This window comes from Emys orbicularis, chromosome 24 (genome assembly GCF_028017835.1).
Source record: "Emys orbicularis isolate rEmyOrb1 chromosome 24, rEmyOrb1.hap1, whole genome shotgun sequence".
In the NCBI taxonomy this organism is placed as follows: Eukaryota; Metazoa; Chordata; order Testudines; family Emydidae; genus Emys; species Emys orbicularis.
Window position 1 is genome coordinate 13,284,260 of NC_088706.1, and position 13,470 is coordinate 13,297,729.

A 13,470-nucleotide genomic window follows, 5' to 3' on the forward strand; every position below is an offset into this window, starting at 1 on the left:
ATCTGCAACTGGTGAAAATGAGAGCAGCTCCATTAACTTCAGTGCCAGTTTTCACTACCTGAGGATCTGGCCCAGTATGAACCAAATGGAAGAGACTGTTACTATTGGCTAGGGCTAGCCAGCATCATTTTGCAGTTGTAGTGTGGAGGTTTTAGCCCCAAATTCCCGAAGTGCTTTACAGGAATCTCTTCCGCTGCTGTCGAATTGCAGCAGCTCTGGGCTGGGCTATGACAGCAACAATCCTACACCGCAGTTCGGGGCAGAAGTGAAAACGCATCTTCTAACTGAAATGGCAGGAGACATGTGGGAGGGCAGTAGCCTAGACAGTGCGGTGGGAGGTTCCTCAGCCCCTACTCAGTCACTGCACTCCAGCGCTGAGCTCCCTGCAGCAACCCTCCACTGCACCATTCCTAGAATCCCTGAAACTGGAGAGACTAGCAAAGGCGAACTGACCTCCATTATCTAGTTCAGCTCCCCCGCAACTAGTGCAGTCTTGGATCACGGCACACCTGCCTGATTTCCAACCCCTCTTCCTGTTCTAGGCCAGGGAGCCAAGAACCCAGGTGACCCCGCACCGCAATCCCTTGCTATTCCAGCCCCCAGTCTTCTCCGGGAGTGCTACGTTGTGCCGAATGCTCTGGTGTGGGTGTATCCTCAGGAGAGACTTTGACCACTGGGCTAGTGCTTGTTTGTGGTGCAAGCCAGGATTTGAATCCGTTTCTCTAAAGAAAAATAATCGGGTTTTATTTCTGGTTAAGCACCTTCCCTGCAGCAAATGGCTTAAAAACAAAATTATGTCAGGCATTTCCTTCTCTTATCACCACTGGTTCCTACTCTGCAGACCTCCCAGGATTGTCCAGAGGGGGCCAGCACGGCCTGACTTGTAGGTGTTTCAAAGCCACTGCAGCTAATCAGACTTACCCAGGATTCTCCAATAACCAGGCATTACTGAGATGAGACATTCCTGAAAGGGACTGACCCCTGCAGGGAGACACTGGACCAGATCTGCACCTTCTGCAGTCAATTGCACTAGGGCAAAATGTTTGGATGCTGCTAAATGCAGGTTTTAACCTACTTTTGATTGTTTTGGGCTTCCTTCTTTTATAAAGTCACTTGTCAGATTATCATCTAAGTAGTCATCCACATCAAGTGTTTATTTCCCTGGGGAAGAAACAGCTGGAGCACGGTAGCCAACCCCTCTGGCTTGTGCCCAGTTCTGAAGTCAGGATCGTTGAAGAGTTGGAGGATTTGGAGAGCATGTTCAATCATCAAAAATCATTCCTGTCCAAAGCAACCGGGTCACGTTACTGATTGATTTCCTTGCAGAATATGCCTGACTTGTGCCTGTGGTAGCACCTTTCACGCAGGGAGCCTCAAACCACTTCCCAGCCAGGAACCCTGCCCAGTTCCTGGGAGGCAGTGATGGGTTTAACACACTTCTTCCCCCCATGGAAATGGAGAGTTACAGCAAAGTGACTTGCCCCTGCAACGCGTCTCTGGAACGGGGATGAGACCAGAGCCCAGGCTGTAGGTCCCTTACTTGAACTTTACACCTTGCCCCTCCCAGAACCCCAGGAGTCCTGATTCCCAGCCCCTACTTGGTCTAACTGCTAGGCAAAGCTGCTTTCCCAGAAGTGGGGATAGGACCCAGGAGTCCTGACTCCCCCTACATTATACTGCACCCGAGCAAGAATTCTGGAAAATCTCCTGCATTCACTTGCACCTCTCAATGTTGTAACCTGTAAGGGAGAAATTTCCCTTATGAGGCCATTAAAAATGGAGCAGATTTCTAGTGTGCAGGTTACAGAGCACTAACGGGAGGCGATACAGCGGAAACAGTGTCACGGGGGGCCAAGTACCAGGGCGAGTCCCAGCTTCTGTGCTCCAATAGAGCAGGGTGGGGGTTTGTTCATCCGGCAGGGATGGCTAAAGCTTTGAAACGTCCCATCCCCCCCAGTAAAGATGGATCAGAGCTGGAGCAGGGATGCCAATGAATGAAGGGCAGTTCTTCCTGCCGTCTCCTCAGCTGGCTCATCACCGGCTGCTGCAGTGGAGTTCTGTGTCCCCCTCGTCCCTGACAGGTACCCCCTTAGAATCTGCATCGCCGGCTACTCGCTGCACCAAGGTCCCGGTGGGTGTCCGAGCCGCAGCGCCCGGCCAGCAGAAGGCTAAAGACGAGCTGCAGATAGGGAAAGCTCCTGCAAACGAAGGGTCCCACCCACGGATGTCTCTGGTGACCCCGCTCTGGGATGAGTCCGGGCTCAGAAAGCTACCCTGCCCGTTGCTCCTCTCCCTTCTATCGCTGCCCCTCTGGCAAAACTCTTGCCACTCTGCGCTTCCTAGAATCCACTGTGTTGGCACCTTTCCTGGCATCCAGGAATAGCCACATGCCAAACTCCAAGCAGCTTTTCCACCTCTGGAAATCCCCCCTTCAATACGTGTTGTTTCGCTCCTCGGGCTCCAGGATTCCCAGCACATGACATGGAAAATCCCCCTTGTGCCCTTCGTCCAAGGTCGGAAAGGGCTCGGCTGCGACGGGCAGCCTGGCTGTGGCCGAGGTGCTGGCCTGGGCCTCGGGAGCCCTGTGTTCTGCACCTGCCTTTGCTGCTGCCTCCCAGCAAACCTCAGCAGTCACATGGGGATGAGGATCCTTCCTGGCTCGTCTCTTTCCATTGCACACCCGGCAGGGCAAGGCCCCCCCGATCTCAGGGGCCTGGCTCTAGTGCTGCTGTCGTGCAAAGGACGTGGCGTGCTTAGCAAGGCCTGTCTCCCTGTGTGAGTCCCCCCGCCCCCATTTGGTTCTCCCAACCTGCGTAACCAGTGCCGATCCCTTTCTCCTGCCATGGAGGTGGGATGGCTGCATGCAGCTCTGGTGTGGAGCTGTCCTGCAGTGACCAGACCCACCACTGATGACATCTGCCCCCCACACACACACACATACCACCAGAGGTGGGTGGCTAGGCCATGGGTGCACAGGGCTCGCGTTCTCTGGCTCCATTTGCCACCACGGGCAGTGTCGAGGGGGGTTTGGTGGCAGGGCAGCCTGGAAGGGAGCCCCGTGGTGGCTGAGTCGGAAGCAGCCCTGGTCTCAGCGAAAAGCCTTGTGCTGCTCTCCGCTTGCACCAGCTGAGCTGGATTCCTGGGAAGCTGGGGCCACGAGGCTGCAGGTGGAGCCCTGCGTGAGCCGGAGTGAAAGCGAGAGCCTCGTTTCTTCCCCGGGCTGACGCGGTTCCTTTCCTCTTCTCCGAAAGGGGAAGTAGACTCTGGGCTGAGCTCCCCTTTCCCGTTCGCACCAGCTGCATTTACCGGCAGGCTCCTCTCTCCGCCTGCCCATGCCCAGCTCCTAAACCGGAAGGACGTGTGTGCCTTAAACCCTCCATAGCCAGGCTTGGGGTGCAGCGGATGCTGCCTGCTGGGCGCGCAGGCTGCAGGGAGCTCGCCTGCCTCTCTGGCTGGGCCACGCTCAGGCACAGAGGGCTGCTAGGCCTCATCTCCCTTGGCAGAGCCTCCAGCCGCAGCCACCCTTAGCTTGCTGGGGCAAGCCCTGTGGAGGAGCTCCAGTGCACAGCCTTCCCTGCACCGAGGTTCCCTGCAACGGTACCCCCACCTTCGTCCGCACCCCCAAGCAGGTGCTGCCCTCTGCTCTGCAAGGCTGGGTCTATGCTGCACAAACAACCCCAGGGCAGCAGTTCTCGGAGCCTGGGCTACAGCCCTGCCTGCCCCGGGGGTACCCGGTGAAGGGGGCGGGTCTCAGAGCCAGGCCGCCTACATGGTTGTTTTCAGTCCCATAGCATGAGCCCAGCCCGATGAGCCAGGCTCTGGACTCGCTGCTGAGGTTTGTTTTGTCTTTGCAGCAGGGACGGACCCTAAGTGGCAGCCGGACGCCCCCTTTGCCTTCACTGTGTGCGCTCAGCTCCGCTCAGGATCAGGCCTCCTGGAGCCAGTGGGGGCGCCTCCCCCAGCTCTGCCCAGGGGCTCCCCGTGTGATCCCGCTCGCTAAAGTCAAAGCGCGGTTGCTGCCGCTGCCTCACGGTGGGCCTGGTTTGTGGGCTGCAGCGCGTACACACACCCCAGCTGCGTGTGGTTTCGGCGTGTAGGCAGGTTTGCACAGCTCGCCTACGTGGGGCTGGGAAGGGGGCACGCCCCCGGCTGCCGAGCCGCGGTGGGTCTGGCCTTTCAGGTGAGGCCGTGCAGCCTGCTACCGCCACTGGCTTCCTTGGTCTCAGAACTCCCTTAGCACCTCGTCCCGCACTGTAGCAGGCCCCTGGCCGGTGCCGGCTGCTCTCAGCCCCACGTGCTGGGTGCGTGATGCTCCCTGCCCTGGCTCTGCATTCAGTTCCCCTTTACTGCTCCTCTAGCCAATCGCCCCTTCTCTGGCACGAGGCCTCCTGCTGGCAACGCCAGCCAAGGCGAAGCCAGGTTGAGTTCCTGGAACCAAGCAAAGTCTCAGCCTGCGGGTGTGGGGAAAAACTTGGAGCGGATTCGCGGCCGCCCGGCCCAGGCAGGAATGTGGCTTGCGAACAGGCAGTCTGGGGCTGGAGCTTCCTGCAGATGCTTGGAATAGCTGGGATTTTTCAGTGTCTGTTCGGAGCTACTGAGCTGGAAACGGAGCGGGGAGGGTTTGAGGGGGAGCTGGAGCTAAGCGCCCGCTGCATGACAAAGCAAAGGGCTCAACTGCAGCCGGGCTGGAGAGGGACCCACCTGCTGGAGCCCAGATGTACGGACGGGGCCCCGGCCACTGCATCAAGGGCAGGTTCAGCTGCATCACCCCTGGCCCGTGTCCGGCTCAACCTGCCTGTCTGCTTAGCCGAAACCTGGCTTGGGAGGGGGAGCCCCCCTGTTTGCCCCACTTCCCCCCAGAGGGCTGCCCCGGGCTGGGCAGAGCAGGGTTCAGGCCCCTGTGCTTGCTTTCCGAGCTCTCCGAGTGAAGATGTGCTCAGAGCCCGGCTGTGGCCGTCCAGCTGCGCCAAGTAGCAGCGGCTGCAGCTGAGAGCTTCAGCCTCCACCCTGGATTGCATGAAGCCGAGCCAAGCTGGAGGGTGGGGGGCTCTTTGCCCAGTGGGCTGCCCCTGTCCCCACACTGGCCAGCAGGCCCAAAGGCTGGTGCATGGGGGTGACCGTCCAGTTCTGCTCTCTGCGGTGGGGCGCTCACCAGCAATGGCAGGAATTCAGGCCCTGAGCCAGGGGCGTTTGGGAAGCCGTTTGCCTCATTTACTAAGCTCGTTCCCCCAGCGCCCGTGCGCGGGAGGGTGGCAGCCGTGTAACGCCATGACCCAGCGCCTGGCAGTGACTCAGTGGGGCTGGAGCAGCTTGCAGCCGCTCAGCCAGTGCAGCCTGTCTCTTTCCTGGATCCAGCGTGAATGGTTGAGCTCCTCCCAGGCGAGGCCAGAGGGCGGCTGGCTGCCAGCACCAGCCGCCCGTGCTGGTCCCCCGGCTGCAGCTTGCTTGGGGCAGGGGCCCCTCTGCGGTGGCTCCAGCCAGGGTCGCAGCAGTCGTGACCTGCTCTCGCCTAGCGAGGGCCGTGTCCTGGTGCAAATCACGGGCAGCTGAACTAGTCGGGGGCCAGCTGTGACTGCATCTGCTCCCCCTCCTGGGGGAGCCCAGCACAAAAACTCAGCATGGGAGGGAGAGGGGGGGGCTCCCAAAGGCTATTTTGACACCCAGCCTTTGACCCTAAGGGCGGCAGAGGCTCTGGGGAGGGTGGATCCGGCAGGGCTGGGCCTAGGGAGCTGGGCACAGTGGGTGGGGCTGGGCGCAACATGGTTGGTTGGGCAGGGGCCACACAGCTTTGGTTGTGTCCCGTAGCCAGGGCCATGGCGAACTGGCCATAAATGGAGCAGGACCCTGAATCTCTCTGAGCATCTGGCCCTGCCCCCGGGGTGCTGGGCGGGTTTTTCTCTCTTCCCTCCCGGCTGAGGAGCCACCAGCAAGCGGCAGGAGCCTCAGCTCATCTGCCCCCATGGGGCTTCCCGGGGCTAAGGAGCCGCTGCCCTCAGTGGGTCTGGGGGGAGCCCTGACTGACCCCGAGGCCTACGCTGAGATAGCTGAGGGGCCAGGGCCCTGCCAGGGGCCACGCAGGGGAGAGGCACAGGGAGGGCCCAAACTAAGCCGCTGCCAGCAGCTCTGTGCCCACGGCTGGTGCTGCTTCTGCCCTGCCACTGGGAGGGGCTGTGCCCACGCCTGAGAGGGGCGGGGAGGCCTGAGAGCCAGAGGATGCTACAAATAACCCGGAAAGCGGGGGTGCAATCAACTCCATGTTATAGAGGTAAACTGAGTGAGAACAAAGGATAAAACCCAGGAGTCCTGGCTCCGTCCCCCCTGCTCTGACAGACCCCCCCCCTCCCAGAACCAGCGGGAGAACCCAGGAGTCCTGACTCTCAGTCCCACTAGACTCCCCCCCCAACCCCTCCATCAACCCTCCTTTTTTTTTTTTTTTTTTTCTTCAGAAAAACACTTCAAATGAAAAAATCTTTCTCAGATAAAAGCCAGACTGGCCTTGGGGGCCGACCCTGCTGCTGTTATCCCCCCCGGCCCCGGCTCAGCTCCCAGATTCCTGGAACCTCTCTTCAAAGGAAACCTCAAGTCAGCGCAAAAAAAGCCACAGCCCAAGCTGGCAGAGTATGAAAGAAACTCCTGCCCCCCTCCCCTGCCCCACGGGGAGCCAGGGGAACCCAGCCTGGGGGAGCTGGGTGGGGAGGGGATCCCAGCCCCATGCCCTGGTGCCTCAGGTGGGTGCAGCGTGGCCAGGAGCGAGGGGCCAGGCTGGCCCGGCTGGCAGCAGCCCCAGGACCCGGCCACTGTGTTGGGAAAGTTGCTGATGGAAAAAAGCTCTGAGCTGCTGCTAAAAATAACCCTCCCGTATTCCTCCAGCAGCTATTTTTAGCCTTGCTGAGGCTATAATGATCTGCCCTTGGCGTCAGAGGCCAGGAAACTCCTGGCACCTCGGCCTGCCTGAGGCAGGGGCCTCCGCGCAGCCAGCCTGCGCCCTGGGCTGCAGAGGGGCATAGGCAGGGAGCCCTGCCAGCAACTGCCTGGTTAGCCCCCTGCCCCCCAGCTCTGTGCCTGGCCCACAGCCCCCTGCCTTCCAGCCCTGCCCCCCCAGCTCTGTGCCTGGCCCACAGCCCCCTGCCCCCCAGCTCTGTGCCTGGCCCACAGCCCCCTGCCTTCCAGCCCTGCCCCCCAGCTCTGTGCCCGGCCCACAGCCCCCTGCCCCCCAGCTCTGTGCCTGGCCCACAGCCCCCTGCCTTCCAGCCCTGCCGCCCCCCCCAGCTCTGTGCCTGGCCCACAGCCCCCTGCCCCCCAGCTCTGTGCCTGGCCCACAGCCCCCTGCCCCCCAGCTCTGTGCCTGGCCCACAGCCCCCTGCCTTCCAGCCCTGCCCCCCCGCCCAGCTCTGTGCATGGCCATCAGATCCCAGGAACAGCCCCCTGCCATTCCGCCCCCCCCCCGTCCCCAGGCACAGCCCCCCTCCCCTCCCCCGCTATTCCAGCCCTGGGATTCCTACCCGCCCCACAAGCACTGCTGATGCTCCCTAACCCCAGATATTTGTCCACACCTACCTGTGTCCATGTTTAGCACACGACTGTGTGTGTGCAGGTGCATGTGTGTGTGTGTGCGCGTGCGCACATGCTGCCCGGGCAAGTGTATTTCTGTGCATGCCTCCGCACATCCGAGTGTATGCACGTGTGTATCTGCAGACCTGGGCAGGTGTGTTTGTGTCTGGGCAGTGTGTGTGCGTGTGCACGTGTGCGCGTGCATAGTCTTTTAACACACACATGCACTAGGCTGCGGCCTTGTCTCTCTGGCACGTGCACTGTGTTGCAGACAATCTGCCCTGGGTGCCCTGCATTGCCCAGCAGCCGGGGGGGGACGGGGACGGACGGTGCACACGAGCGGGCACTGGGGCTGCTGCAGGCTCCAGATGCCATGTGGTGCTGGAGGAACAGGGGGCGGGGGGGGGGGGTAGTTAGCACACACGATGCCCTGTCCAGGAGCACTGAGCATAGGGCTGGTAGCATGTTACTGCCAGGACAGAGCCATTTCTCTGCATGAGGGACCAGGCTTTATCGGGGGCAGGCTGGGGGCATCTCCTCTGGCGGGGGGCATCGCCTTCCCTTGCAGAGTGGGCAGCATATCTTGATCCACCCTCTTTTTCTGGGCAACCCCTTCTCCTCCCCTAGGGTCCCCGAGGGATGGGGGCTCGTGAATCACCCACACGCTGCGGAAAGGGGGATCCCCATGGCCCGGGAACCACGCAGGGGCGTGGGGGAGGCTGCGGTCGGAGCTGCCCCCAGCTGTGGTGAAGGGGATCACGTCCGCTCCCCCGAGGGTGACGCTTTGTGGCCGCCAGGGGCCAGTTCTCCTTGGCGTGAGCTGCTCCCGCGACGCACTGGAACAGCTCCACCCATGACGCCACCGAAGGCTGGGGACTTCCACTTGTCACACACACATACACACACACCCCCAGCGCACTGTACTTCCTGCCGGGGGCGGGGAGAGCTCGGCTGGCTTGTGACAGCGACAGTCTTGCTGCAGAGAGACACCCACCCGGGGCCCGATCCTGCCCAGTTCGCCCCCACCTGGGATCACGGCCATAAACAGCCCCTCTCTCCCCCCAAACACACCCACCCACCAATCTGTGTCCTCGCCCCCCAGGCTGGGCAGCATGGGGCCCAAGCACTTGGGTGGAGGGAGCTCTCAGGCTGATTGCTGAGTGAGAGCGCGTGCGTCTGCCCACTCAGCGGCAGCGTGGGCTAGTGGTCAGAGCAGAGGACTCTATGAGTGGCTGCTCTATGAAAACGACCAGTCCCAAAGAAGGCATCGGGGTGCAGGCTGGTGGGGTCCTAGTGACACTGCCCTGGGCAGCTGAGGCTGCAGTGGCCAGAGGTGGGTGTCGGGGTCCCCCCCCAAGGGGGCTGATTACAGGAACTCCCCCCCCCCAACTTCTGGACTCTCCCTCCTTCCAGAAACCCCCCGCGGGAAAGTCCTTTGCAGCTGCTGGCCCTTGGGAGCCGTGCCAGGGAGGTTTCTGCTGAGCTCATTTCTAGCCCAGGGCCCGAGCTCTCCCTGGGGCAGATGGGGAGAGACCCCCCCACGGGGGGAGCCCCAGGAGATGGGCCCTGGCCAGGGAATCCCCTCAGGCAAGGTCTGTAGCTCAGTGCCTGAGCTGCAGAGCCAGCCCAGGGCCAGTGCAGGGATGGGAGGCTGCTGGCAGCGCAGGGAGCGATGGGGGTAACTCAGCTGGGGCCGCTCAGCATCGGCGTGGGGTGCTGCAGTGACCCTCTCCAATGTGGGGCAAAGCCCCCGAGGCCCTGGGAGCAGTCGCAGAAACCCTCCTGTCCCACCCCTCAGTTACAGCGCCGCACACTGCTCTCCTCCACCGCCTGGCCCAAACTGCTGTGCCTTGTACCTGTGCGCTGTTAAACCGCTGCCGTGCTGCACCCCAGAAACAGCCGCATTTCAGCCCCCCTATAAACAGCCCCGGGACCCTACCCCAGAGACAGCTGCATTTCAGCACTGGACAAGGGATTTTGGTATAAGCAGTTGCCATGCCCTGCCCCAGAGGTGGCTGCATTTCAGTAGTGGTTGTTTTGGGCATAAACTTGGTCATTAGATGAGTCTGTAGTCTCCCTGCCCGAGAAGAAATGCCAGGCAGAGCTACAAATGTTGGGGCCGGGGGGTTGTTAATTGATTAGCCGGGGCAGCGTGGGGCAAATGGGGGGAGGATTAGGGGCCTGGTTTGCAAAGATGCTGCCCAGCTCCCATCACCTTTCCCCAATGCCCAGGCCCACAAGAGCCAGCAAGTTTGCTCTCTGCGTGCACGGGGCAAGGGGATCAAACACCCCAAACCTCCCATCCTGTGGGACGAGCAAACCCTTCCGAGTCCTGCTTCCTCGTGCCCGGCTGCTGCCCGCGACCCCATGACCACCCCGCTCTGACAGCCTGTGTTCATGGTGCCACTCAGCCCCAGGGAGGGAGCTGCCCTTAGCCCTGGCCAGCCGCCCCCATGTGGCTGAGCTCCATGGAGCCCCCCCAGCCCCTGCCTCTGTGTTTGGGGAATGGGGGGGTGAGGGGGGAGGTTGTGACCACACATCCCCATGTTGCCTTTTGTGTCTCCATTGCGCACATCTGCTCCCCTGCCAGCGTGTGCCAAATCTCCATGTCAATGGGCCTGGCGGGCGCCTCTCAGCAGCAGCTGGGAGAGCCCCCCCCGCCCCTGGCTGGGATGCAGGAACGCCAATGGTCATGGCAGCTGGCTAATTTCCCCTCCCCCGCCCCCCCCCCACATACCCCCGCTGCCCCCCTCCTGCTCCGGCTTGTGAAGGGAGCCGTGGGGTTTTCTGTGTGCTCCCAGGGACACCCCCCCCCCCACACACACACACACACCCCACTGGAGCCGTGTATTCGAGTCAGGAAGTGTGGCCTAGTGGCTAGAGCAGGGGACAGGGAGTCAGGCTCTGAGTGGGGGGTAGCCTCTAGGGACTAGAGCGTGAGACCTGGGAGTCAGGAGTCCTGGATTCAGAACAAGGGGTTGGCTGGCGTTTAGAACGGGGGACTGGGAGTCAGGACGCCTGGGTTCGCTGTCTACCTCTGCTGCTGACTTGCCGCGTCGCCTTGGGCCAGGCGCTTCCCCTTTCTTGTAAGTGGCGAGAACAACCCAGATCTGCTCCCCCAGCACCCCCACTCCCCTCACAGAGCCGTGGATAGAACCCAGGCGTCCTGGCTCCCAGCCCCCACCCCAGCTCACTAGACCCCACTCCCCTCACATAGCCATGGATAGAACCCAGGAGTCCTGGCTCCCAGCCCCCACCCCAGCTCACTAGACCCCACTCCCCTCACATAGCCATGGATAGAACCCAGGAGTCCTGGCTCCCAGCCCCCACCCCAGCTCACTAGACCCCACTCCCCTCACATAGCCATGGATAGAACCCAGGAGTCCTGGCTCCCAGCCCCCACCCCAGCTCACTAGACCCCACTCCCCTCACAGAGCCGTGGATAGAACCCAGGCGTCCTGGCTCCCAGCCCCCACCCCAGCTCACTAGACCCCACTCCCCTCACATAGCCATGGATAGAACCCAGGAGTCCTGGCTCCCAGCCCCCACCCCAGCTCACTAGATCCCACTCCCCTCACAGAGCCATGGATAGAACCCAGGAGTCCTGGCCCCCAGCCTTCCTGCTGTAACAACTAGTCAATACCCACTTTGAAGGGTGGGGTGGGGGTGAAGCCAAGGGACAGCCCTAACCCCCCCCCCCCCCCCCAGGCTCCTACAAAGACTCTTTTTCCAGCCAAGACAGGTCCTTCCCCTCTTGCTCCAGTTTATTCTCTGTTTTAACCCATCATTTGCCTCTGTCCCCAGTGCCCCAATCTTCCCCCAGGCCTGGCCCTGCTCAGCCTGGGGACCCAGGGAGCAGTGCCCTGCGCTCCCGGCGGGCGGGGGATGGGAGAACAGAGCATCTGGGCAGCAGGACGCGCCAGCCCCTAATTCCCGAGCCCCGGGCCCCGCCTGTCCCGGCCTGCAGAATGTGCTGAGTAAAGCTACCCAGGGAGCTGCCAGCGGGTGAGCCAGGGCTCTATCACCCCGTGAGTCACCCTGCCGAGCCGGCACGGAGGGAGAGGGGGAGGGCAGCAGGGTGGGAGAGTGGCCGCAGAGCCTCAAGGCCACCTCCCACTGAGACCCATAATGACAACATGCTTTGCAATGTGTTAGAAGGGGAAAGAGAATTTGTTAGTCTCTAAGGTGCCACAAGTACTCCTGTTATTTTAGAAGGGGAAAGTGAGGCACAGCGCGTGGCCGTGACGGGCTCCGGCTCACCCAGCAAATTAGCATCAGAGCCAGGAATGGGACCCAGGAGTCCTAGCTCCCAGCCTTAGGTCCTAGCCACCCACCCTCGTTTCCCTGGGGGTGGGGGAATGGAGCTGTGCCAGCCCAGTGTAACTCCAGCCTGGCCCCTGCCCGTTACTGGGCCAAGTGGGAGCGGGTGGCGAGGGGAGTCCCGGGCCCAGCTGCTGCTCGTGCCCTTTCAGCTGAAGCTGGGGGTGTTTGCGAGGCAGGTCACAGCTTCCATTGTCCCGCTGCCTGCAGCCATCTGCCCAGCGCCCCAGGCCGGGCGGCGTGTGCTGCCATCTCCATGAGAATGAGCCCCCTGACCCCGTACAGCTGGTGCCCCGGCCGGGCTGGAAGCACGTTAAACGTCGCACACGCCAGATGGGGAGTGGGGGGGGGACATCTGTGTGATGGGGGAAAGGGGGGTCCTCAGCCGGATCCTTATGTCTGGCCAGATCAGTCCTTTGCAGCAGAAATAAGCCAGGGACCCGGCTCCCCGGTGCCCCTCACCCCATGGGGCCAAGGCCCAGGTTTCTGGGCCGGTTCTGATCCCGTCCCTGCCCCTCCCTGTGTCTCTGTGTCTGGCTGGGCTGGGAGGTGCTGGGCTGCCCACTCCCAGGCGGGCGCCTCTCTCTAGCCCCCAAGTGCCCTGGGCAGGGCGGGTCTGGAACTGCAGGGACCCCGCACGGCCCTGAGCAGTGAGGAGATATCCAGGATCCCCTTCCCCGACCCGCACAATGGGCTCTGTTGGGGGGGGTTGGGTCCCCGCGCTGGGCACCATCCCCGTGAGCCCTTTGTAACTTCACTCTCCCCATTAATTCCCTGTGATATGGCCCCCTCCCACCCCGGCCATGACCCGGGGAGATCCCAGCCCGTCCGGAGCAGCTTGTGCCTGGCTCCCGCTGCATTGTCATACACAAGGCAGCCATACGCTACCCCACCCCCACCCTGCGCCCCGCTCTGACAGCTGTTTGTGGGGCCGGCATTGTGCAGGGTGACCCAGCCAGGCCCCAGCGCACGCGCCAGCCCCCGGTTTCCCTCCGCCCTGGAGCTAGCTGCAGACAAAGGAAAGGGAATTTAAAGAGGGGAGCAAATGTGACTATAAATAATTGTTATAACCCACCCCCATCCTGGTGGGCAGGACTGATCAGCTGCAGGGTGGGGGGTCCCTGCCAATCAGGAGGACAGGGGACTTGGGATTTTCCAACAGGAATCCAGCTGAGTAGCTTGTATATGCAATGGCCATGCATGTGTGTGCGCATGTAGCTGCATGTATGTGGATGTGCATGTTTGCATGCGTGTATGTGTGTGTGCACCATTTCCCTCTGCAGAATGTAATCAGAAGTGCTTAGCTGTGTGTCATATGCCCTAGACTGCTGACAGCTAATGAGGATTCTCTTCTAGCACCACTGGCAGAGGTGTGTGTGTGTGTGTGTGTGTGTGTGTGTGTGTGTGTGTGTGTGTGTGTGTGGTGGTTATGTACAAAGGGCTCTGGGTTTGCATTGGCAGAGCCCCCAGATACTTTCTCTGCTGTGCCAATCCAGCCTGCGAGCCACACACTAACAGCCCCTCTGGGCTGTGGGGGGGAGGGGGCAGAAGCAGCAGCAAAAGTGACCCCAATTAAAAACAAATAAGACACTTTCTGAA